The sequence below is a fragment of the Hyla sarda genome, chromosome 6 (assembly GCF_029499605.1).
Source record: "Hyla sarda isolate aHylSar1 chromosome 6, aHylSar1.hap1, whole genome shotgun sequence".
In the NCBI taxonomy this organism is placed as follows: Eukaryota; Metazoa; Chordata; class Amphibia; order Anura; family Hylidae; genus Hyla; species Hyla sarda.
In genome coordinates, this window is record NC_079194.1 from 293,438,419 (window position 1) to 293,464,436 (window position 26,018).

Genomic DNA, 26,018 nt, shown 5'->3' on the forward strand with positions numbered 1-26,018 from the left:
TGTGAGGATGCCACCCCTCTTAAACTGTTTTTTTAAATTAATAGTGGATCCAGCATATCACCCAACCCGAGGTCATATGCACAGCAGAGGTGATTGAAATGAGTGTTCGGTTCCATCCGAAATGAGGCCACTTCCGCGTGGTGGATGGGGGACACGTTTTGATCAAAAAGTGCGCTAAGAGCCTCCATTTTTTTTACCAAGAGTGTCGCTGTAACCTTCTTTTTTTGTATACTCTTAATCCTTCCAGTACTTATCAGCTGTTATATGCTCCACAGGAAGTTCTTTGCTTTTGGAATTTCCATTCTGTCTGACCACAGTGCTTTCTGCTGCCACCTCTGTCCATTTAATGAACTGTCCAGAGTAGAAGCAAATACCCATAGCAAACCTCTTCTGCTCTGGACAGGTCCTGATATGGACAGAGATGTCAGCAGAGAGCACTGTGGTCAGACAGAAAGGAAATTCAAAATGAAAAGCACTTCCTGTGGATCATACAGCAGCTGAAAAGTACTGGAAGGATTAAGATTTTTTTAATTGAAGTCATTTACCAATCTGTTTAACTTTCTGGCACCAGTGGACTTAAACTTTTTTTTTTTATAGTGGAGTACCCCTTTAATTCCACATTCCCTGGACATCTTTTGATTACTTATACAGTACACTGCAACACTATAGTATTGCAGTGTACTGTTAGAGTGGTGATTTACTACTACAGCCTAGTCATTTTCATTAAATTTTGGAATTTTTCACCAAGAATCGATGCAAGTATCGACAAAAATTTACCACTAACCTAAAGTAGAATATGTCATGAAAAAACAATCTCGGAATCAGAATGAAAATTAAATGCATCCCAGAGATATTAATGCTTAAAGTGACAGTGGTGAGAATTGCAAAAAAAATGCTCCCATCCTTAGGGTTATAATGGGCTCTGTCCCCAAGGAGTTAATGCAGGCCTACATCTCTCTATGGTTATAGACTAAAAAAAAAAAAAAGAATACAACAACCCCACCGATCCTGCAGCTGCTTCCAGCTCTACGTTTGTAAGATGTTTGGAGTGATCTATATAATTGCCCCAGGATGATGTAGACTTCAGTTAGACCATGTTCCCATTTATCAGTACATGGGGTATGAAAGCTACAATTCCCATACATTGCCCACAGGATGTAAGCGCAGGATAAGTGCCTTAAACCAGCGTTTTTCCAACCAGTGTGCCTCTGGCTGTTGCAAAACTACAACTCCCAGCATGCCCGGACAGCCTTTGGCTGTCCGGGCATGCTGGGAGTTGTAGTTTTGCAACAGCTGGAGGCACCCTGGTTGGGAAACACTGCAGTAAACAGTACAGGACCTTTCCTTACATATTAATGCGATTGACATACTGCCCTCTAGTGGCGGAAATGCTAACTGCTGTAATAGCCAAAAGTATGAAGAACCGATCATATCCCTATAAAATAGCCCTGGAAAGAGAGAGTATATACTGCACACATCTGCAATATGACAATAAAAAATAAATGGCAAAAAAAAAAAAGCCACCAAAAATCACTATAATGTACATATAAGGGAGGAGATGTATTTGAGCAATAATTTAATGTATAACAGAAATGTACGATCACATTATCTCCCCATATGGGCTGGACAAATGTGTTAGAGGCCAAGTACGTCAAGTAAGGCTAAATCATATCAATACCAACACAATAGAACCAGATCATGTAAAAAATGTAGATAACTTTATTAAAACACATATGCAAAATATACATACAAAAAATAAAAATTAGGAAAGGATAAAACAAGGCACAGAAGATGAGGGCAGACAAAATGCATGGAGATACATGGAGTACAGGGAATTAGTGGTGTACAAAAAAACTACAAGAATATAAAAGAGATCACTGAATACAATCACAGAATGTAGATATAGGTATAAGAAGTAAAAAAAAAAAAATGTAACAGTGAAACACCAATGCATATCCTAAAAGGAAAAGGAAAATGAACAAGGAATTCACAAGAAGAGAATGAAAGAGACACCATAAAGTCCTCCTGCCTCCTCCTACCCCAACGTACGTTTCGCCTGTGCTTTCGTCAGGGGGCGAAGCACAGGCGAAACGTACGTTGGGGTAGGAGGAGGCAGGTGTGTGGCTGGTGTCTTTTTCATTCTCTTCTTGTTGTCACGATTCGGCTAGCTGGATGTGGATCCTCTGTGTCAACGAGGGATTGGCGTGGACCGTGTCGGTGGACCGGTTCTAAGATGCTACTGGTATTCACCAGAGCCCGCCGCAAAGCGGGATGGTCTTGCTGCGGCGGTAGCAACCAGGTCGTATCCACCGGCAACAGCTCGACCTCGCTGACTTCTGAGAAGACGTGGGACAGAAGAACTAGGCAGAGGCAAGGTCAGACGTAGCAGAAGGTCGGGGCAGGCGGCAAGGTTCGTAGTCAATGTGGATAGCAGAAGATCTGGAAACACAGGCTTTGGACAACACTAAACGCTTTCACTGGCACAAGGCAACAAGATCCGGCAAGGAAGTGCAGGGGAAGTGAGGTGATATAGCCAGGGAGCAGGTGGGAGCTAATTAGGCTAATTGGGCCAGGCACCAATCATTGGTGCACTGGCCCTTTAAATCTTAGAGAGCTGGCGCGCGCGCGCCCTAAGGAGCGGAGCCGTGCGCGCCAGGACATGACAGCCGGGGGCCGGGACAGGTGAGTGACTTGGGATGCGATTCGCGAGCGGGCGCTTCCCGCTATGCGAATCACATCCCCGCCGGCAATGTCAGTGCAGCGCTCCCGGTCAGCGGGTCTGACTGGGGCGCTGCAGAGAGAGGAACGCCGCGAGCGCTCTGGGGAGGAGCAGGGACCCTGGAGCGCTCGGCGTAACACTTGTGAATTCCTTGTTCATTTTCCTTTTCCTTTTAGGATATGCATTGGTGTTTCACTGTCACTTTTTTTTTTTACTTCTTATACCTATATCTACATTCTGTGATTGTATTCAGTGATCTCTTTTATATTCTTGTAGTTTTTTTGTACACCACTAATTCCCTGTACTCCATGTATCTCCATGCATTTTGTCTGCCCTCATCTTCTGTGCCTTGTTTTATCCTTTCCTATTGTTTATTTTTTGTATGTATATTTTGCATATGTGTTTAATAAAGTTATCTACATTTTTTACATGATCTGGTTCTATTGTGTTGGTATTGATATGTTATAGTGGACCAGCCGTGGCTTCTTGCCTTTGTTGCTGTTTGTGTATGAATTATAAGGCTAAATCATGTGATGTCATGTGATCGATCATTACTGTCTACTCATCTCTTCCTGTGTCACAGTCATCGATGTCCCCTTATATCTCCCTGTGTCAGTCATTACGGTTCCCACATCTCCTCTCTAGGTGTATCAGTCATTAATGTCCACTTATCTCTTCCCTGTATGTCACAGTCAGTGTCCTTTCATTCTTGTATATAGGAGCAGTATTATAGTAGTTATATTCTTGTACAAAGGAGGCAGTATTATAGTAGTTATATCCTTGTACATAGGAGGCAGTATTATAGTAGTTATATTCTTGTATATAGGAGCAGTATTATAGTAGTTATATTCTTGTACATAGGAGGCAGTATTATAGTAGTTATATTCTTATATATAGGAACAGTATTATAGTAGTTATATTCTTGTACATAGGGGGCAGTATTATAGTAGTTATATTCTTGTACATAGGAGGCAGTATTATAGTAGTTATATTCTTGTATATAGGGGGCAGTATTATAGTAGTTATATTCTTGTATATAGGAGCAGTATTATAGTAGTTATATTCTTGTATATAGGAGCATTATAGTAGTTATATTCTTGTATATAGGGGGCAGTATTATAGTAGTTATATTCTTGTATATAGGAGGCAGTATTATAGTAGTTATATTCTTGTATATAGGAGCAGTATTATAGTAGTTATATTCTTGTACATAGGGGGCAGTTTTATAGTAGTTATATTCTTGTACATAGGAGGCAGTATTATAGTAGTTATATTCTTGTATATAGGGGCAGTATTATAGTAGTTATATTCTTGTATATAGGAGCAGTATTATAGTAGTTATATTCTTGTATATAGGAGGCATGATTATAGTAGTTATATTCTTGTATATAGGGGCAGTATTATAGTAGTTATATTCTTGTACATAGGAGGCAGTATTATAGTAGTTATATTCTTGTATATAGGAGGCAGTATTATAGTAGTTATATTCTTGTATATAGGAGCAGTATTATAGTAGGTATATTCTTGTATATAGGAGCAGTATTATAGTAGTTATATTCTTGTATATAGGAGCAGTATTATAGTAGTTGTATTCTAGTAAATAGGAGCAGTATTATAGTAGTTATATTCTTGTACATAGGAGCAGTATTATAGTAGTTATATTCTTGTATATAGGAGGTAGTATTATAGTAGTTATATTCTTGTATATAGGAGCAGTATTATAGTAGTTATATTCTTGTATATAGGAGACAGTATTATAGTAGTTATATTCTTGTATATAGGAGCAGTATTATAGTAGTTATATTCTTGTATATAGGAGCAGTATTATAGTAGTTATATTCTTGTATATAGGAGCAGTATTATAGTAGTTATATTCTTGTATATAGGAGCAGTATTATAGTAGTTATATTCTTGTATATAGGAGCAGTATTATAGTAGTTATATTCTTGTATATAGGAGCAGTATTATAGTAGTTATATTCTTGTATATAGGGAGAGCAGAAACAAATCCTGTTTACAATGTAAAGCACTTGCGGATGGTCCCCTACAGAACTGTGTATACAGCATTGACTGGTCACATTTATAGATTCTATAGAGAGGTGAAGGGAAGTCTGCAAAAAAAGAAATATAGGAATAAAATACCTGCTGCTTGCAATTCATCATTCTGCGGTTCTCCTATTTAAGGAAAAAGAAAAGTCTTAAAGTAATAACATTTTGTTCTGATTTATCTGTTTATAATAAAACTTCAGTAAAAGTTTAGAATTATTCCAGCTTCTGGTATGAGAGACTTTACACACGAGGAACAAAAGACAACAACAAAAAACAAAACTCCCGAATTTCTTACATAAAGTGTAACTATTGAATAGTGTTGCTCGCGAATATTCGCAATTCGAATATTATTCGCGAATATCGCATATTCGCGAATTCGCGAATTTCGCGAATATAGCGCTATATATTCGTAATTACGAATATTCGTTTTTTTTTTTTTTTTTTTTTCTTCACAGTACACATCACAGTGATCACCCCTCTCTGCTTCCAGCTTGTATGGTGTAAAGAAGGCTGTAATACTACTGTGTGAGACTGGCGTGCTAAAATTCGCATATGCGAAAATTCGCATATGCTGATTTTCGCATATGCGAATTGTCACGTATGTCAATCCTGCACATGCTAATATTCACATATGCTAATTTTCGCATACGCGAATATTCGCATATGCGAAAATAAAACGAGAATATAACGAATATGCGAATATTCGCGAATATAAGACGAATATTCGAATATGGCCTATGCCGCTCAACACTACTATTGAAGCTGAATTTTTTTCTTTTTTAGTGTAAATGAGAGAATTTGTTCAGTGGTATCTGGATATGAGGTGCTGAGGCAGTCACTGTAAAGGAGTACTCTGCCCCTAGACATGTTATATCCTATTCAAAGGATAGGGGATATGATATCTGATCTCGGGGTCTGGCTGCTGCGATCAGACATCTTATCCTATATCCTATGTACAGGGGATAAGCTGTCCAGGGGTAGAGTACCCCTTTAAGTCTTTCGTGGTAAGGTATTGGTCTTTTTGGTTGATGTTCCAGGAGGTTTACACCAAATGGAGAAGGATTCAGGTAAACTAGAGGAATGGTCAGAACTCTGGACATTTAATGTGGATAAGTGCAAGATAATGCACCTGGGACGTAAAAACCCTCGGACAGAATATAGAACTTTTGATACAGTCCTGACCTCAGTATCTGAGGAAAGGGGTTAAGGGGTCATAAATATATGGTGAGTAAGCTTTGCCATCTGTTCACTCTGTGTGGTGCTGTTAGACACTGTCTGTAGGGTGTCTCAACACAGAGTCGGGACTAGGTCAGGCCGCATTGGGGTTCTCCCTATGGGCACTGATGTCATGGTGGTTGCCACTCAGCACATTGCCATTTTTTGTTAGGGATGTTAGGGACCAGCTACACACAGGTGGCCATGACATGGCTAGTGGGATTGCACATTATGATCATAAAGACCGAGTTACTGTGCAAAATCTGGAGTTATATTCTTGTATATAGGAGCAGTATTATAGTAGTTATATTCTTGTATATAGCAGCGGTATTATAGTAGTTATATTCTTGTATATAAGAGCAGTATTATAGTAGTTATATTCTTGTATATAGGCGGCAGTATTATAGTAGTTATATTCTTGTATATAGGAGGCAGTATTATAGTAGTTATATTCTTGTATATAGGAGCAGTATTATAGTAGTTATTTTCTTGTATATAGGAGCAGTGTTATAGTAGTTATATTCTTGTATATAGGAGCAGTATTATAGTAGTTATATTCTTGTATATAGGAGCAGTATTATAGTAGTTATATTCTTGTATATAGGATCAGTATTATAGTAGTTATATTCTTGTATATAGGAGCAGTATTATAGTAATTATATTCTTATATATAGGAACAGTATTATAGTAGTTATATTCTTGTATATAGGAGCAGTATTATAGTAGTTATATTCTTGTATATAGGAGACAGTATTATAGTAGTTATATTCTTGTATATAGGAGGCAGTATTATAGTAGTTATATTCTTGTACATAGGAGCAGTATTATAGTAGTTATATTCTTGTATATAGGAGCAGTATTATTGTACTTATATTCTTGTATATAGGAGCAGTATTATAGTAGTTGTATTCTTCTATATAGGAGCAGTATTATGGTAGTTATATTCTTGGATATAGTAGCAGTATTATACTAGTTATATTGTTGTATATAGGAGAAGTATTATAGTGGTTATATTCTTGTATATAGGAGCAGTATTATAGTAGTTATATTGTTGTATATAGGAGGCAGTATTATAGTAGTTATATTCTTGTATATAGGAGGCAGTATTATAGTAGTTATATTCTTGTATATAGGAGCAGTATTATAGTAGTTATATTCTCTTATATAGGAGGCAGTATTATAGTAGTTATATTCTTGTATATAGGAGAAGTATTATAGTAGTTATATTCTTGTATATAGGAGCAGTATTATAGTAGTTATAAATAAATGTTACGCCGAGCGCTCCGGGTCCCCGTTCCTCCCCGGAGCACTCGCAGCGTTTACCTGCTCGCAGCGTTCCGGTCAGACCCGCTGACCGGGAGCGCTGCGCTAGTGTCTCTGGTGGGGATGCGACCCGCTATGTGGGACGCGCCCCCGTCGCGGTTCGCAACCCAGCCTGCTTACCCGACCTGTTCCCCGTTTGTCCAGTCCCGGCGCCCGCGGCCCCGCTCCCTAGGGCGCGCGCACGCCGGCTCTCTGCGATTTAAAGGGCCAGTGCGCCGCTGATTGGCGCCTGGCCCAAATTAGTAACTTCACCTGTGCCTTGGTCTATATTATCTCACTTTCCCTTCCCTGTATTGCCGGATCTTGTTGCCATTGTGCCAGTGAAAGCGTTCCTTGTATGTCCCAAGCCAGTGTTCCAGACCTCCTGCCGTTGCCCCGACTACGATCCTTGCTGCCTGGCCTGACCTTCTGCTACGTCCGACCTTACTCTTGCCTAATCCCTTGTACCGCGCCTATCTCAGTCGTCAGTCGGGGTTGAGTCGCTATCGGGTGGAACGACCTGGGGGTTACCTGCCGCAGCAAGTCCATCCCGCTTTGAGGAGGGCTCTGGTGAATACCAGTAACCCCTTAGACTCTGTTCCATTGGTACGGCCCACGTCATCACCCCACTGACACACAGGATCCACCACCAGTATCCTCACAGTACCCGGATCCTGACAGTAGATCTGGCCATGGATCCCGCTGACCTTACCACGGTGGTCGCCCAGCAGTCTCAACAGATAGCGCAACAAGGACATCAGCTGTCTCAACTGACTCTTATGCTGCAACAACTTTTACCACAGCTACAGCAACCATCTTCTCCGCCAGTTCCTGCACTTCCTCCGCAGCGAGTGGCCACTTCCAGCCTCCGCTTGTCCCTGCCGGACAAATTTGATGGGGACTATAAAAAATGCCGTGGTTTTCTCTCGCAATGTTCCCTGCATTTGGAGATGATGTCGGACCAATTTACCACAGAACGGTCAAAGGTTGCTTTCGGGGTTAGTCTCCTGTCTGGTAAGGCCTTGTCATGGGCCACACGGCTCTGTGACCGCAATGATCCTGCCACTGCCACTGTTCAGTCCTTCTTCGCTGAGGTTCGTAGGGTCTTCGAGGAACCAGCCAGATCCTCTTCTGCCAAAACTGCCTTGTTGAACCTTGTCCAAGGAAATTCTTCTGTGGGCGAATACGCCATCCAATTTCGTACCCTCGCCTCTGAATTATCTTGGAACAATGAGGCCCTCTGCGCGACCTTCAAAAAAGGCCTATCCAGTAACATCAAGAATGTGCTGGCCGCACGAGAAATTCCTGCCAACCTGCATGAACTTATCCATTTGGCCACCCGCATTGACATGCATTTTTCCGAAAGACGCCAGGAGCTCCGCCAGGATATGGACTTTGTTCACACTAGGCGATTTCTCTTCCTGGCTCCTCTCTTCTCAAGTCCACTGCAATCTGTTCTTGTGCCTTCTGCCATGGAGGCTATGCAAGTAGACCGGTCTCGCCTGACCCTACAATAGAGGACACGCCGCCGCAATGAGAATCTATGCCTGTACTGTGCCAGTACCGAACACTTCCTGAAGGATTGTCCTATCCGTCCCCCACGTCAGGAAAGACGCACTCCGATTCCGCACAAAGGTGAGACAGCTCTAGGTGTGAACTCTGCTTCTCCACGTCTTACTGTGCCTGTGCGGATTTCTTCTTCTGCTAACTCCTCCTTCTCAGCTGTGGCCTTCTTGGATTCATGCTCTGCAGGAAATTTTATTTTGGCCTCTTTCGTTAACAGGTTCAACATCCCAGTGAACAGTCTCGCCAGACCTCCCTACATTGCTTCAGTTAATGGAGAAAAATTGGACTGTACTGTGCGTTACTGCACAGAACCCCTGTTAATGTGCATTGGACCTCATCACGAGAAAATTAAATTTCTGGTCCTCTCTAACTGCACTTCTGAAATTCTCCTCGGCTTGCCTTGGCTCCAACGTCATTCTCCTACCCTTGACTGGACCACCGGGGAGATCAAGAGCTGGGGTTCTTCTTGCCACAAAAAATGCCTCACGTCTGCTCCCAGCCCCGTCAGTCAAACCCCTGTGGCTCCTCCTATACCAGGTCTCCCCAAGGCCTATCAGGACTATGCCGATGTTTTTTGCAAAAAACAAGCAGAGACTTTGCCTCCTCACAGGCCTTATGACTGCCCTATTGATCTCCTTCCTGGTACTACTCCACCCCGGGGCAGGATCTATCCTCGGTCTGCTCCTGAGACTCAAGCCATGTCGGACTACATCCAAGAAAATTTAAAGAGGGGATTCATCCGCAAGTCTTCATCCCCTGCCTGAGCGGGGTTCTTCTTTGTCTCTAAAAAAGACTGTTCCTTACGGCCGTGCATTGATTACCGCGGTTTAAATAAAATCACTATCAAAAACCGCTATCCCCTGCCTCTTATTTCGGAACTCTTTGACCGCCTTCTTGCCGCTCACCTCTTCACCAAATTGGACTTAAGAGGTGCATATAATCTCATCCGCATCAGGAAAGGGGATGAGGGGAAAACCGCATTTAATACCAGAGACGGACATTTTAAATATCTGGTTATGCCCTTTGGGCTCTGCAACGCGCCCGCTGTCTTCCAGGACTTCGTGAATGAAATATTTCGGGATTTGTTATATACCTGTGTTGTGGTTTACCTGGACGACATTTTCATTTTTTCTTCTAGCCTCGAAGAACACCGCCGCCATGTCCGCCTAGTGCTCCAGAGACTCTGTGAAAATCAATTATATGCGTAGATGGAGAAATGTCTCTTTGAATGCAAATCTCTTCCCTTTCTAGGTTATTTAGTCTCTGGCCAGGGACTTCAAATGGATCCAGACAAACTGTCAGCCGTTTTAGATTGGCCACGCCCCTCTGGACTCCGAGCTATCCAACGCTTCTTGGGGTTTGCCAATTACTACCGACAATTTATTCCACCTTTTTCCACCATTATGGCTCCGATTGTGGCCCTAACCAAGAAGAATGCCAACCCTAAGTCCTGGCCTCCCCAAGCAGATGTGGCATTCAATTGCCTCAAAACTGCCTTTGCTTCTGCTCCCGTACTCTCCAGACCTGATCCATCAAAACCCTTCTTGCTGGAGGTGGACGCCTCCTCGGTTGGAGCCGGAGCTGTACTCCTACAAAAAAAACTCTACTGGACATAACATTACTTGTGGTTTCTTTTCTAAGACCTTCTCTCCGGCAGAGAAAAATTACTCCATTGGTGATCGTGAACTTCTGGCCATTAAACTAGCCTTCGAAGAATGGAGGCACCTGCTGGAGGGTTCCAAATACCCGATTGTCATCTACACGGATCACAAGAATCTCTCGTATCTCCAGTCTGCCCAACGGCTGAACCCACGCCAGGCTAGGTGGTCGTTGTTTTTTCCCGTTTTAACTTCGAGATTCATTTTCGCCCTGCTGACAAAAACATCAGGGCTGACGCCCTTTCTCGTTCTTCTGATGCTTCCGAATCGGAAGCCCCCCTGCAACACATTGTACCTCCTGAGTGTCTGATCTCCTCTGCTCCAGCTTCGTTCAGACAAACACCTCCTGGAAAGACTTTCGTCCCTCCACGCCAGCATCTCAAGATCCTCGCACCTCGCCGGCCATGCTGGCGTCAAGAAGTCCATCCAAATCATCTCTCGTTTATATTGGTGGCCTACCCTGGAGGCAGATGTCGCTGATTTCGTTCTGGCCTGTACAGTTTGTGCCCGGGACAAGACTCCTCGCCAGAAGCCTGCCGGTCTCCTTCATCCTTTGCCTGTTCCTGAGCTACCATGGTCTCAAATTGCCATGGATTTTATTACGGACCTGCCTTTATCCCATAGCAACACAGTCATCTGGGTGGTCGGTGATCGTTTCTCCAAGATGGCACATTTTATTCCACTTCCAGGCCTTCCTTCTGCGCCACAGTTGGCGAAGCAATTTTTTGTGCACATTTTTCGCCTTCACAGGCTTCCCACGCATATCGTCTTGGATAGAGGCGTTCAATTTTGTATCGAAATTTTGGAGAGCTCTCTGTAATCAATTAAAAATCAAATTACATTTCTTGTCCTCCTATCATCCCCAATCCAATGGGCAAATAGAGAGAGTTAATCAGATCAGATCCTTGTTTCCTCCCGCCAGGACGATTGGGCAGATCTTCTACCCTGGACTATGAATCCTCCGCCACATCCCCGTTCTTTGTGGTGTACGGCCATCACCCTCTGCCCCCCCCCCCCCCACTCCCACTTCTTCTGGTTTGCCTGCTGTTGATGAAGTTACCCGGGACTTCTCCACCATCTGGAAGGAAACTCAAAAATCCCTTCTACTGGCCTCATCCCGGATGAAGAGGCATGCCGACAAAAAGAGAAGAACTCCTCCTGTCTTTGCTCCTGGAGACAAAGTGTGGCTCTCCGCCAAGTATATTCGCTTCCATGTCCCCAATTATAAACTGGGACCACGTTATCTTGGACCCTTTAAAATCAAGAGCCAAATCAATCCTGTCTCCTACAAACTCCTTCTTCCCCCTTCTCTCCTTATTCCTAACGCTTTTCATGTTTCTCTCCTTAAACCGCTTGTCCTTAACCGCTTCTCTCCCAAGGTTGTCGCTCCAGCTCCTCTCTCCAGCTCCTCCGATGTCTTCTCTGTTAAAGAAATTCTTGCTTCTCATTCACAAGTTCTCGGGTGCCAAAAAGAGGGGAAGACCCAAGGGGGGGGGGGTACTGTTACACCGAGCGCTCCGGGTCCCCGTTCCTCCCCGGAGCGCTTGCAGCGTTTACCTGCTCGCAGCGTTCCGGTCAGACCCGCTGACCGGGAGCGCTGCGCTAGTGTCTCTGGTGGGGATGCGACCCGCTATGCAGGACGCGCCCGCTCACGGTTCGCATCCCAGCCTGCTTACCCGACCTGTTCCCCGTTTTGTCCAGTCCCGGCGCGCGTGGCCCCGCTCCCTAGGGCGCGCGCGCCGGCTCTCTGTGATTTAAAGGGCCAGTGCGCCGCTGATTGGCGCCTGGCCCAAATTAGTAACTTCACCTGTGCCTTGGTCTATATTACCTCACTTCCCCTTCCCTATATTGCCGGATCTTGTTGCCATTGTAAGCGTTCCTTGTGTGTCCCAAGCCAGTGTTCCAGACCTCCTGCCGTTGCCCCTGACTACGATCCTTGCTGCCTGCCCTGACCTTCTGCTATGTCCGACCTTGCTCTTGCCTAATCCCTTGTACCGCGCCTATCTCAGCAGTCAGTCGGGGTTGAGTCGCTATCGGGTGGAACGACCTGGGGGTTACCTGCCGCAGCAAGTCCATCCCGCTTTGCGGCGGGCTCTGGTGAATACCAGTAACCCCTTAGACTCCGTTCCCCCGGTACGGCCCACGTCATCACCCCACTGACACAGAGGATCCACCACCAGTATCCTCACAGTACCCGGATCCTGACAATAAATATGAATCCTTTTTTTTCTTTCCTCCGCGGGAGTCAGAGGTTCTCATTTGGGATATGGGGAAGTATATTGTGATGGATAAGAGAATTTGATGATTGTTTTGTATTTAAATGTGTGATTGAAAATAAATGTTTAAATAATAATTATGGTTATGCTTGATCCTGGGCAGCTGCATGCTCAGGAGAGACCATTGTGCTCAGATATATTGACACATTAATCTCTTCTGGGAGAGCAGAAACAAATCCTGTTTACAATGTAAAGCACTTGCGGATGGTCCCCTACAGAACTGTGTATACAGCATTGACGGGTCACATTTATGGATTCTATAGACAGGTGAAGGGAAGTCTGCAAAAAAAGAAATATAGGAATAAAATACCTGGTGGTGGGGGATCCAGTTCATCATTCACCTCTAATATTTAACGAAAAAGAAAAGTCTTAAAGTAATAACATTTTGTTCTGATTTATCTGTTTATAATAAAACTTCAGTAAAATTTTAGAATGATTTCAGCTTCTGGTATGAGAGACTTTACACACAAGGAAAAAAAACAAAAACAAAAAAACGAAACTCCCCGAATTTCTTACATAAAGTTTAACTATTGGAGCTGAATTTTCTTTTCTTTTTTAGTGTAAATGAGAGAATTTGGTCAGTGGTATCTGGATATGAGGTGCTGAGGCAGTCACTGTAAAGGAGTACTCTGCCCCTAGACATGTTATACCCTATTCAAAGGATAGGGGATATGATATCTGATCTCGGGGTCTGGCTGCTGCGATCAGACATCTTATCCTCTATCCTATGTACAGGGGATAAGCTGTGCAGGGGTGGAGTACCCCTTTTAAGTCTTTCGTGGTAAGGTATTGGTTTGCTGATGAAACAACATTTTTATTGTGGAGGATCACCCTCTTGGTCTACATTAAGTTCATCTACCACTCTCTTTCGCTCCCTCTCCATCTCTTCCTCAGCGTCTGACAACACACTGTACCTATTTGTTGTGGTCATTACACCTGTCCCGGGGTCTACTTTCTTTTTGGAAGGTTTTTGGACAGTGGTCGATTCCTCCTCAGGCTTACGTCTGGTTTTGTCTTTTTTCCGTCTCTTCTGTGAGTTTATTGATGCTGTGGAACAAGATGACATGGCCACAACCTGCTCAGTTACCTCCCTACTCCCCTCAGTGGTTCCTGGCTGTGACTGGTCGGGCACTATGTCACCCACATTTTCACCCATGTTGTCACCCATGTTGTCACCCATGTTGTGCTGAGGCTCGGGCTGTGTCGCTGGTGACCCCGATACCAACGTCTCCCCCTCCAGGTCGCCTGCCCCCTCTAGCAGGTCCTCATCAGGGAAGTCCTTACAGATGTTATGCCAGGCTTCAGGACAGTTCCTGTGGGAGTGACCGGTCTTACCACAGAGGTTGCAGCGGATGTTCCGGCAGGTGGCGCTGACATGGCCGATCTCCCCACATAAATTGTATTTTACCAGTGTGCAGACACTCGCGATATGACCGGTCTTCCCACACTTGAAGCATTTCCTCGGCTGACCTGCATAGAAGCAGACCCCTTTCTCCCGGCCAATGAAAAATGTTGGGTAATGTTGTTTATCTGCCGTAACTTTACCAGGACCTTCCACCCGCCCGTCCATATGCCGTCCTCATCCCTGGTCTTAGTCAGGTCTGACATTAGGTCACAGTGTCTCTTTAACCCTACAACTATATCCTGGGGGGGGGGGGGGGCAGACTCGTTCCAGAATATTATTGTAACGTTCGCTGTGTCTGGTCTGGAGATGGGGATAAAGCTGAAATTATTCCAGCCATCAGCATCTCTCACCCGGGTGACATGGGCCCAGAAGCGGTCCAGGTCAGACATGAGTTTGAAGCTGACGTCATAGCCCTGCCTGTCAGGAAGGTTTATCACTGCCAGGATGTTAGATGGCAGGAAGCCCATTTGGTGGCACAGAAGTTCACAGACCACAAACCTCCTGTCAGGCAGCTCCTCCTTGGCCCCTCTATGTCTGAACCTGACCACGTTCCTCCTCTTGAAAGCCTGACCCGTGTAGTTTACATTGGACATAAATGGTGACCCACGGCTCCAGGCATTACCAGGAGGAGGCGCCACTAGTTCTACCCTCCTGCTGTACTTGGGGGCGCTGTGGTGGCTGCTGACCGCCTGCACTATGGGGGTCTGACACTTGCATGACTAAAGGGGGGAATTGTTGTGCACCAGACTGTACAGCCCCCTCCCCACCATCAACCTCTAGACTCTGGGGGTCACAAGCCTCTGAAGGCTGAACTAATGGTGGACCTGACCCCAGAGATGACCCCAGATCCCACACAGACTGTGAAGCGCTCCCCTCTGCAGAAACATCATTAATATCAGATACAGTCATATCAGTACTGGCAGTATGATCTAAGTACAACAGCAAACAAAATTTTGTATCAATATATCAAGATAATACTTATTACAATCTACCTATTGTGTACTCCTACACAAATATCATAACAGAAAAAGAGAATGGAGACACTTGTAATATAAAAATTACATAATTTTATTGAATATACATTAAAAAATTTATTTAAAATCACAAATAGGGAGAAGCATCCACAAAGTGGAGAGACAAAGGCGTTGCTCACAGACAGATCCACATTAATAAGTTGTATAAGGAAAAGTAACATGGTGCATAGTCACACATGTGTGCATTAACAGCACATATATAGGCACAACAATGCTCTAATTATCATACGGTACAATGCACACAGTCAGGACAATAAGCATACCAAACTGTAACATCCAGTTCCTAACAGGGTCTGCTGGAGCAACGCCACCCCAACGCACATTTCGGCGAGTCCTTCGTCCTGGGGGTCGCTACAGAGCACTACAGAGCCTCAGCAAGCCCTGCAGAGAGTCCACAGTCCTGCTGCTCTCTACTGCCCCCCTCTCTACTGTGGTGACTGCACAGTTTCTACAGGGTTACCTTGTGGTTTGTGTCCATAGTCCTGCTTCACAGGATAGACTGCTGGGACTTGTGGTACCTCTGGAGGAGTCTCTGCAGGTCTCTGTAGTTACTGGACACTTGCTTTTGCTTGTCTGTACAAATCTTCTTTCTCAAAAGGGAAGCTGGCTGGTCTGAGGACTGGTCTTACACAGGACTGCTGGATGTCCTCTTGTCTTACACAGAACTGCTGGGTGTCATCTGGTGAGGCTGGAGAATTGGGTTCAGCAGCAGATGGAGATGGTTTTGGCGCAGGTCTCTCCTTATATCCCTCAAATCGCTGCCGATTTCTGTCGGATTCACTGACTGGTCCCATCCGCTCCAATACGTCCTCCATGTCCTGCACAGTGTCAGCGAGCTGCACAGCGAGGGAGCTCAGCTTCTTGTCATGGACGCCATTGTTATTGGGGTTTGCTGCCTTTAACTTGTTTATACAGTGGATTTGTTTTTGCAGCTGTAGTTTTGTCTTTACCAGAGCTGGGATCTGCTCGGCCAAACACAGTTCAGGTGCCCGCTGAGTATTGGGGGACCCCGCTGGTGGGGTACTCACAGGACTCTGCTTCTGAGGTGGCATCTGATTCGGTGTTGCTGTGGTCACTGCTGCGGGGTCACAATCTCCAGACTGGGCCCCTAGTTCTTCCCAGTGACCGCATTTGTGGCACCGTGAAGCCTTCCTGGTGTACTCCCTCTGGTCTCACCTGGCGTGCTTGTAACTTTTGCGCTGCTCCCGCTCCCGTATTGTGTGCAGTCAGACCGTATCAGTACAGGCTGCTATAGATTCTCCTGCATGGTCTGCTTCTCCAGGGATGTTCTCCTCTGTCTGACTGCAGGAGGGGTGGATTGTACCTGCAGCCATTGTCTTACTTGGTAATGCTTCATCTGTGCTTCTTGCTGCACCAGGACTGGACACATTCGGCACATTTCTTACATCCATAGAAACTTTAGGATTTTCATCCATGGTTTGTGGTGTTTGGGGATTAATTCCCAGAATAGGCCGAGAAGCCTGGGCCTTGCTTGGGGAGCTTCCCAACCCAGGGTGGCCCCGCCCTGGGCTTTCTCCAGACATCAGGAGAGCTACACAGACACAACCTCTCAGCTAGGAGGCAGTATTATAGTAGTTATATTCTTGTATATAGGAGCAGTATTATAGGAGCAGTATTATAGTAGTTCTATTCTTGTATATAGGAGCAGTATTATAGTAGTTCTATTCTTGCACATAGGAGCAGTATTATAGTAGTTATATTCTTGTATATAGGAACAGTATTATAGTAGTTATATTCTTGCACATAGGAGCAGTATTATAGTAGTTATATTCTTGTATATAGGAGCAGTATTATAGTAGTTCTATTCTTCTATATAGGATCAGTATTATAGTAGTTCTATTCTTGCACATAGGAGCAGTATTATAGTAGTTATTCTTGTATATAGGAGCAGTATTGTAGTAGTTATATTCTTGTATATAGGAGCAGTATTATAGTAGTTATATTCTTGTATATAGGGGACAGTATTATAGTAGTTATTCTTGTATATAGGAGCAGTATTATTGTAGTTATACTCTTGTATATAGGAGCAGTATTATAGTAGTTTTATTCTTGAATATTGAAGCAGTATTATAGTAGTTATATTCTTGTATATAAGAGACAGTATTATAGTAGTTATATTATTGTACATAGGAGGCAGTATTATAGTAGTTATATTCTTGTATATAGGAGCGGTATTATAGTAGTTATATTCTTGTATATAGGAGTGGTATTATAGTAGTTATATTCTTGTATATAGGAGCAGTATTATAGTAGTTATATTCTTGTATATAGGAGGCAGTATTATAGTAGTTATATTCTTGTATATAGGGGCAGTATTATAGTAGTTATATTCTTGTATATAGGAGTGGTATTATAGTAGTTATCTTCTTGTATATAGGAGTGGTATTATAGTAGTTATATTCTTGTATATAGGAGCAGTATTATAGTAGTTATATTCTTGTATAGAGGAGGCAGTATTATAGTAGTTATATTCTTGTATATAGGGGCAGTATTATAGTAGTTGTATTCTTGTATATAGGAGCAGTATTATAGTAGTTATCTTCTTGTATATAGGGGCAGTATTATAGTAGTTATATTCTTGTATATAGGAGGCAGTATTATAGTAGTTATATTCTTGTACATAGGAACAGTATTATAGTAGTTATATTCTTGTATATAGGGGGCAGTATTATAGTAGTTATATTCTTGTATATAGGAAGCCTAGTAATTATGGTTATGCTTGATCCTGGGCAGCTGCATGCTCAGGAGAGACCATTGTGCTCAGATATATTGACACATTAATCTCTTCTGGGAGAGCAGAAACAAATCCTGTTTACAATGTAAAGCACTTGCGGATGGTCCCCTACAGAACTGTGTATACAGCATTGACGGGTCACATTTATGGATTCTATAGACAGGTGAAGGGAAGTCTGCAAAAAAAGAAATGTAGGAATAAAATACCTGAGTCAGATGTATCCGTTTCATCATTCTGCGGTTCTCCTATTTAAGGAAAAAAGAAAAGTCTTAAAGTAATAACATTTTGTTCTGATTTATCTGTTTATAATAAAACTTCAGTAAAAGTTTAGAATGATTCCAGCTTCTGGTATGAGAGACTTTACACACAAGGAAAAAAAACAAAAACTAAAAACGAAACTCCCGAATTTCTTACATAAAGTTTAACTATTGGAGCTGAATTTTCTTTTCTTTTTTAGTGTAAATGAGAGAATTTGTTCAGTGGTATCTGGATATGAGGTGCTGAGGCAGTCACTGTAAAGGAGTACTCTGCCCCTAGACATGTTATACCCTATTCAAAGGATAGGGGATATGATATCTGATCTCGGGGTCTGGCTGCTGCGATCAGACATCTTATCCCTTATCCTATGTACAGGGGATAAGCTGTCCAGGGGTGGAGTACCCCTTTAAGTCTTTCGTGGTATGGTATTGGTCTTTTTGGTTGATGTTCCAGGAGGTTTACACCAAATGGAGAAGGATTCAGGTAAACTAGAGGAATGGTCAGAACTCTGGACATTTAATGTGGATAAGTGCAAGATAATGCACCTGGGACGTAAAAACCCTCGGACAGAATATAGAACTTTTGATACAGTCCTGACCTCAGTATCTGAGGAAAGGGGTTAAGGGGTCATAGATATATGGTGAGTAAGCTTCTGTTCACCATCTGTTCACTCTGTGTGGTGCTGTTAGACACTGTCTGTAGGGTGTCTCAACACAGAGTCGGGACTAGGTCAGGCCGCATTGGGGTTCTCCCTATGGGCACTGATGTCATGGTGGTTGCCACTCAGCACATTGCCATTTTCAGTTAGGGACCAGCTACACACATGTGGCCATGATATGGCTAGTGGGATTGCACATTATGATCATAATGACCTGTTATAGATTATATATATATATATATATATATATATAAATCTATCTATCGAGAGAGAGAGACAGACACACAGGATCATTGTGCAAGATGTCGATGTGCAACCATATCTGCTTTTTTCCATGGATGTCAGGAAATGTAAGAGCAGCAGGCAATGCTAGCAGAATGCTTGGTAGATAGGGATATGTATTAGCAATAGAGAGGAATGTGCTCATCGATGTATATGGAGAGGTATAAGCTGTAGAGGGAAGTGTTCATGGGTGTATATGGAGAGGTATAAGCCGTAGAGGGAAGTGTTCATGGGTGTATAAAGAGAGGTTTTAGCAGTAAAAAGGGGAAGTGCTTATGGGTGTATAGGGAGAGGTGTTAGTAGTAGAGGAAGTGCTCATGGGTGTATAGGGAGAGGTATTAGCAGTAAAGGGAAATGCTCATGGGTGTATAGGGAGTGGTATTAGCAGTAAAGAGAAATGCTCATGGGTGTATAGGGAGAGGTATTAGCAGTAAAGGGAAATGCTCATGGGTGTATAGGGAGAGGTATTGGCAGTAAAACGGGGGAAGTGCTCATGAGTGTATAGGGAGAGGTATTAGCAGTAGAGGGAAATGCTCATGGATGTATTAGAAGAGTTAGTAGAAGATGTAAGTGCTCATGGGTGTATGGTGAGAGGTATTAGCAGTAGAGAGGGAAGTGTTCATAAGTGTATAGGGGGAGATATTAGCAGTAGAGAGGGAAGTGCTAATGGGTGTATATAGAGAAGCATTAGCAGAGCAATAAGCTCCCGGCTCCACCACTCACTCCAGTACCTGCAGAGTGGCCTTGCGAGACATCTGCACCCTGCCGTGGGCGTCATGATGAAATGACGTCATCATACTGCCTACACTAGGACACAGAGGTTACTGGGCCATACGGAATGGGTTTGTGTGTGCTCTGTGGTGAGGTAAGTTGTTTTTATTTATTTTTATTGTTTCCGCATTGAAGGGGGGAAGGGGTGGGGTGTGGTGGTGATGGCAGATGAAGTGGCCTACCAGCCTACTTACCTAAGGGGGAGGGAGGTTTTACCTAGTTTATGTATGTAGGGGAGGGGCCTGCCTACTTAAGCCCCTTTCACACTATACAATTCATCCGTTAAAACATCCGTCAGAAACATCCGTTAGAAAAGCCTTAATAACGGATGTTAAACGTCCGTCACAAAATCTCATTCAAGTCTATGGGATTTTTTGATTATCCGTTATGACCCCTTATAGCCCGTCATTAATAACGGACGTAATTTGTGACGGAAGAAAAAACGGCACATGCACTAATTTTTCTTCCATCACAAGAGACGGGTAAATTATCGTTATTTTTAACATTGAAGTCTATGGCAAACGGATGAGCCTTTATGTCATCCGTTTGCACCCGGTTTATAATATCCGTTATTACTTCTGAGCATGTTCAGAAGAGGTGATATCAGCAGACTCCTGCAGTGCTGAGGGACTACTACTACTCCCATCATGGAACAGACTTGATTTCATGATGGGAGTAGTAAATCCCCAGCTTCGGGAGTCTGTAGACAGCTGGGGAGGCTACATTAGTGTTTGTACTACTACCCCCATCATGGAACAGAGTCTGTTCCATGATGGGGGTTGTAGTACAGGGGCTGAGGGATTGATCCCACTGGGTTTCACTTCTGAGACCCCATGCGATCAGAAGATATTAAGCAGGGGACCGGGCTGCATGCTGCACAACCCTGCAATGTATCAGTGTGTTTTAACTTTCATTTTTAAATCCCCTGCAGGGAGCCCTGAATGGCCGGTACCGAGGAGCCAATCAGGGATCTCAGCGGAAGATTTAAAAAGGAAAATTGTGAGTAGCAGGGGGCCATATGTATATTAAAAGTGCTGGGGCAGGATATATAGCACTGTGGGGGGGGGGGAAGACATATAGCCTATATATCTAGCCCCCCACAGCGCAATAATAAAGATATGACCCCCGCCAGCGCATTTATAAATATATATATCCCCGCCGGCGCATTAAATAGCCAGTAATTACTCACTGGTAATTCTGTTTTCACGACAGCACCACCTGAGAGAGGGACTCCGGCCCTAGGGACAGGAAACCTTGGAGAATAAAAGGAAGTCCACTCCTCTCCATCTTCAGTTAGTTACAGAGACCTATAAGAGCCTTCCTACTTAGTTAGTAATAACAGTCATGAAAACAACAATAACTAAACAAGCAAACCTAAATTTCCTTTTTTTTTTTTTTAACACCCAAGTGACCTAAACACCCGGGATACAATATTTAGAAAAGACAAAAGGGTGGGAGTGCAGCGGTGCTGTCATGGCTCGTGAAAACAGAATTAACGGTGAGTAATTACCGGATTTTCCCATTGCCATGACAGCACCACCTGAGAGAATACCAGAGACCAAGATTAGGGTGGGATAACAGTTTGGAGAACCTTACGACCAAAGGAGCAGGTGGCCCCCTTACAGATTTGGTCTATCGAGGCCCCTCTCCTCTCGGCCCAAGAGGATGCAACTGCACGTGTAGAGTGAGCCTTGAGACCAACAGGAGGAGAAAGGCCAGAGGAGACATAAGACAAACAAATAGCCTCCCTAATCCATCTAGCTATGGTGTCACTTCTAACACTATTACCCTTATTCTGGCTACAGAGTTGTACAAATAGTTTATTTGATTTCCTAAAATCCTTAGTTCTTTCCAAATAATAAATAACACACCACCTTACATCCAGCATATGAAAAGACTTCTCTCTATCATTTGCTGGATTGCTACAAAATGAGGGTAAGACTATTTCCTGAGACAAGTGAAAATTAGATACCACTTTTGGCAAAAATGCTGGGTTAGTCCTAAGAACTATTCTATCATCTAGGATACGAGTATATGGCTCAAGGCATGAAAAATTTGCTATTTCACCCACTCTACGAGCAGAGGTAACAGCTACCAGGAGAGCAGTCTTCAGAGTCAGGTGTCTGATGGAGATAGAGGAAACTGGCTCAAAGGGTTCACCACATAACATATTGAGAACTAAGGTTAAATCCCAAGAAGGCGTTTTAGGAAGTTTAGAATTTGGAGCCTTTTGATTGCCTTAAAAAATCTCACAATCCATGGATGACTGGCTATAGATTGAGAGAACAAGGATCCTAGGGCTGACACTTGCACCTTGAGGGTGGCTAACTTAAGATCTTTTTCTAATCCTTTCTGAAGAAAGTCGAGAATTGACGCAATATTGGGTTAGTTAAAGTCCACCAAGGATGGGTCTATAAACTTAAAGTAAGCCTTCCAGATCTTGAAGTATATTGCTGAGGTAACAGGCGTCCTACTTGACTGTAATGTAGAGATGACTGAATCAGATAAACCTTTCCTTTGCTCCTCAGAATTACCCTTTCAAATTCCATGCAGTTAGATGCAGACTGTGAGTATCTGGATAGAATACAGGACCCTGAAACAAAAGATCCGGTTGTTCCGGTAAGATCCAAGGGTCTGTTAATGACCTCTCCCGAATGCATGAAAACCAGGCCCTGCGGGGCCAGAATGGAGCAATGAGAATGACCCTCACCCTGTCCTCTCGAATCTTTTTTAGAATTCGTGGTATTAATGCTAGGGAGGGAAGGCATAGCTCAGACTCCACTTCCAGTACTGGGACAGTGCGTCCACTGCTGTAAGGTTCTGTGAGGGGGACAGGGAGAGAAACTGTTTTACTTGGCAATTCTCTCTGGTGGCAAACATATCTCAGGATAGCCCCATAGTACACATTTTTTTTTGAATATGTTCTTGTTTAGGCACCATTCTCCTTGATGGAGACGATGTCTGCTCAGATAGTCTGCTCTGGTGTTGAGGGAGCCCTTTAGATGAACTGCTGATATTGACGCTAGATGTTTTTCTGCATAGGAGAGGACCTGGGAAGAGAGAGACATTAGATGAGGGTTCTTAGTTGTACCCTGTCTGTTTATAAGGGCCACAGCAGTTGAGTTATCTGTAAGAACTTTAATATCTTTCTGAAAAATAGTGTGTCCAATTGTCTGCAGGGCACGAAGGACTGCCAGTAATTCTTTGTAATTAGAGGACTCACACTGTAAGGAAGATTCCCAGGACCCCTTAAAATCTTGGACACCCACATGAGCTCCGCAACCCCAAGGACTAGCATCAGTTGTAACAATAGTGGGGTGCATAATCCTCCAATCTAACCCCCTTGATAAGTTTTCCCTGTCCTGCCACCAAAGGAGAGACAGAGTTTCTGAAGACAAAATAAAACTTCAGGTGACCCAAAATGGGTCTTCAGGTGATCCATTCCAGATTTTTAGAAGTTCAGCCTGAAGACAGCGGGAATGAAACTGAGCCCATGGCACAGCTGGAAATGAGGCTGTAAATAAACCTAATAAAGACATTCCTTTCCTAATGGTAATCTTAGGGGAACTCATAACTTCTTCTATAAAATTAATAATTTTATCAATTTTATTTGGAAGGAAGGATTTTCCTGTAGAGAATCCAAAATGATACCCAAAAATACTTTTTTCTGGGTTGGGGATGGAGACGACTTCTCCCAATTCACTATCCAACCTAGTTTTTCTATAATTTGTAAGGTGCGAGAAACAAAACACTGTACCTTTTGAAGCTGAGTCTGCTACCAGGTATGGGATGAATATTCCTTCCTCTTCCCTTATGTGTGCTGCCATCTCTGATATCACTTTCGTGAAGATCCTTGGAGCTACTGAGATCCCAAAGGGAAGGGCACAAAACTGGAGATGCATTAGTCTGGGGCCTAGGTGCACAGCAATTCTTAGGTACTTTTGAAAATCCGGATGTATGGGTACATGGAAGTAGGCATCCTTTAAGTCCAGTGAGGCCATGAAAAAATTTTTGTAAGCAGGTTTACAGTTGAATTTAATGTTTCCATTTTGAATTTTTGGTATTTTATAAATCTGTTTAGAGGTTTTAAATTTATAACTACTCGAAAGGTGTTGTTGGGTTTTTTCACCATGAACAGTGTGGAATAAAATCCCTGACACTCCTGACCTGATGGTACCTGTACTAGAACCCCTTTTTTCATTAACAGAAGAACTTCCTGTTGTAATGAGATTTGACCTATTGACCCTACAGGATTTTTGGTTATGATAAAGCGAGTGGGAGGGAGGCTGCAAAATTCCCAGCGCAGACCATTCTGAATGATGTCCAGAACCTGGGAACTGTCTGCTATTTTTTGACACGCTGGAAAGTAATTCTGTAGTCTGCCACCCACTCGCAGGACCCAGTCCTTGAGATCCTGTTTTTTTTTAGGTTTGGGGCTGGTTGGAAATGAGGCCACTATTCTCTTTGGATAATTTCCAGCGCCCTGACTTACCTCGTCCTCTATTCTGACCTCCACCTCGCCCCCTGGAACAAAAGGACTGGTTACATTTGCTAAAGTCAAAGGGAAACCCTTTCTTCCTGTCATTTGCTTTCTCAAGTATATCAGAAAGAACAGACCCAAACAAATACTCTCCTTCACAGGGGATGGCACATAATTTTTTTGAGGACACTTCACCTGACCAATGTTTTAACCATAAAGTCCTCCTAGCCGAATTTGACAGTGCTCCAGCACGGGCAGATAACCTTAGTGCATCTGAGGTGGAGTCAGCTAAGAAGGCCACCCCCTTACGGATAGTAGGGATGGAGGCTAAGAGCTGTTCCCTTGGTACCTTATTTTGTATGTTAGAGGCTAACTGATCTAACCAAACTAAAACGGATCTGGCTACAGAGGTCCCTGCCACGTTAGGTTTCAAGGCTGCTCCTGATGCTTCCCATGTTCTTTTAAGAAACAGTTCCATTCTTTTATCCATTGGATCCTTAAGGGTCCCAAGGTCTTCAAATGGGAGAGATCCCTTCCTAGAGATCTTAGAAATAGACACATCAATTTTTGATGGGTGATCCCAAGTTTTAGTTTCAGTGTCAGTGAATGGATATTTTCTTTTTAAAACCTTAGGCAAAAAAGACTTTTTGTCAGGGTTCTCCCATTGTTTATGGATAACTTTTGAAATAATTTTGTGTATAGGGAATACCCTAATTTTTTTTAGAATCAAGACCCTCAAACATAATGTCTTGGATTGACCTTGGTTCTCTGGGCTCTTCCATATTTAGAGCGGAACAAACCGCCTTCACCAATTGGTCAGTGTCCTCAGGGGAAAAAAACGCTTTCCCTGAGGAGTCTTCCTCTGACTCTTCTCCTGAGTCTGACCCATCTGGCACAATAATACCCTCTTCATCAGAATCAGATTGATTTAAGACACCTGGAGCAGTAATAACAGTAGAAGCAGTGGGAAGAGGTGCGGAATCAGTAACCACAGGATTAGCAGCTGTTGTTAAACTCTGAATGGATGACTGGATCTCCTTTCTAATGAGATCCTGCATTTGTGCCAGAAGAGACGGAACTAAGGCTGGAACTTCTGAAGTGATCAGCCTATCAATACAGGACTGACATGAAGCCTTTCCATATTCAGGAGGTAATATTCCTCTACACATGTTACATTCACGATTTTTTGTCTTTTTGGAAAGTTTCCTAGGTTCATCATCACCGTGCTGAAAATAACCAAAAAGACCACAACTTAGTAAAAAAATACTTAAAAACATAGAAAGAATACACTCACTCAGAAACTGCCGGTACCGAAGATGGCATCTTTGCAGATGAGTCAGATGGAGTACGCTTCGGGTTATCACCGCTGGTACTCATGCTGGAACACAGGAAGAAAATCCCCGACTCCAATGCTGGCAGGTATGAATGACTGGCCGGCTCACCACAGGAGGAAGAATGACAGAAAAGGAGCTCCTTTTAAATCTGCCGCCTCCTGAGCGCCGAAGGCCCGGTGTGTGACGTCACATCCGCCCCCTTCTGACATCCAGCTTCCTCTTGCGTCGTCACTTGCGTGGCAGTGACGGTGCTAATC

At 43.5% G+C, this 26,018-nt stretch overlaps 1 long non-coding RNA gene across 1 annotated transcript in view; it reads right to left on the minus strand.

The window, feature by feature from the left end:
* Nucleotides 1-4,860: 4,860 nt before the first annotated feature.
* The window catches only part of LOC130277268 (uncharacterized), a 50,109-nt gene continuing 28,951 nt past the window's right edge, over nucleotides 4,861-26,018 (minus strand). Inside the window, exons 4-5 of the long non-coding RNA XR_008845416.1 lie at nucleotides 18,185-18,223; nucleotides 4,861-4,893 (exon numbers count right to left, since the gene is read on the minus strand). This is a non-coding gene — a long non-coding RNA (uncharacterized LOC130277268). The remainder of the gene's footprint in view (nucleotides 4,894-18,184; nucleotides 18,224-26,018) is intronic.